This window comes from Nothobranchius furzeri, chromosome 18 (assembly GCF_043380555.1).
Source record: "Nothobranchius furzeri strain GRZ-AD chromosome 18, NfurGRZ-RIMD1, whole genome shotgun sequence".
Taxonomy (NCBI): domain Eukaryota; kingdom Metazoa; phylum Chordata; class Actinopteri; order Cyprinodontiformes; family Nothobranchiidae; genus Nothobranchius; species Nothobranchius furzeri.
The window spans coordinates 11,075,201-11,076,292 of record NC_091758.1 but is presented as its reverse complement, the minus strand read 5'-3'; the positions used below and the strand labels follow the sequence as shown (position 1 = coordinate 11,076,292).

Here is a 1,092-nt window from a genome sequence, read left to right as displayed (position 1 = left end):
AGTGAGAGGCAGAGAGCAACAGAGAGAGAGAGAGAGAGAGAGAAAGAAAGAAAGCAAGAGAGAAAGAAAGAAAGAAGAAAGAAAGAAGAAAGAAGAAATGAGAGAGAGAGAGCAAGAGAGAAAGAAAGAAAGAAAGAAATGAGAGAGAGAGAGCAAGAGAGAAAGAAAGAAAGAAAGAAATGAGAGAGAGAGAGCAAGAGAGAAAGAAAGAAAGAAATGAGAGAGAGAGAGCAAGAGAGAAAGAAAGAAAGAATGAGAGAGAGAGAGCAAGAGAGAAAGAAAAGAAAGAAATGAGAGAGAGAGAGACAGACAGACAGAGACAGAGAAAATGAGAAAGAAAGAGAAGAGAGAGGCAGAGAGCGAGAGAGAGAGAGAGAGAGAGTGAGAGAGAGAGAGTGAGAGAGAGAGAGAGAGAGAGAGGAGAGAGAGAGAGAGAGAGAGAGAGAGAGAGGAAATAAAAAAGAGAAACAGAGAGTAGGAGAAAGAGAGCAAGGGACAGAGGGAGAGAGAGAGAGAAAGAGAGAGAGCGCGCAAGACAGAGAGAAAGAAACAGAAAGCAAGCTAAAGAGGGCAAGAGATAGATAGAAAGAAAGAAAGAAAGAAAGAAAGAAATGAGGGAGAAAGAAAGAGACACAGAGAGAGAGAGAGAAATAAAGAAAGAAGGAGAAGAGAGAGAGAGGCAGAGAGTGACAGAGAGAGAGAAAGAAAGAGACAGAGAGAGAGAAAGATAAATAAAGAAAAACAGAGAAGAGAGTGAGAGGCAGAGAGCAACAGAGAGAGAGAGAGAGAGAAAGAAAGAGAGCAAGAGAGAAAGAAAGAGAGCAAGAGAGAAAAGAAAGAAAGAAAGAAAGAAAGAAAGAAGAAAGAAAGAAAAAGAAATGAGAGAGAGAGAGCAAGAGAGAAAGAAAGAAAGAAGAAGAAGAAAGAAAGAAATGAGAGAGAGAGAGCAAGAGAGAAAGAAAGAAAGAAGAAATGAGAGAGAGAGAGCAAGAGAGAAAGAAAGAAAGAAAGAAATGAGAGAGAGAGAGCAAGAGAGAAAGAAAGAAAGAGAAAGAGAGAGAGCAAGAGAGAAAGAAAGAAAGAAATGAGAGA

At 39.8% G+C, this 1,092-nt stretch overlaps 1 pseudogene; it reads left to right on the top strand.

Annotated features, from left to right (window-relative positions):
- Window positions 1-210: 210 nt before the first annotated feature.
- The window catches only part of LOC139063860 (RNA-binding protein 25 pseudogene), a 1,787-nt pseudogene continuing 905 nt past the window's right edge, over window positions 211-1,092 (top strand).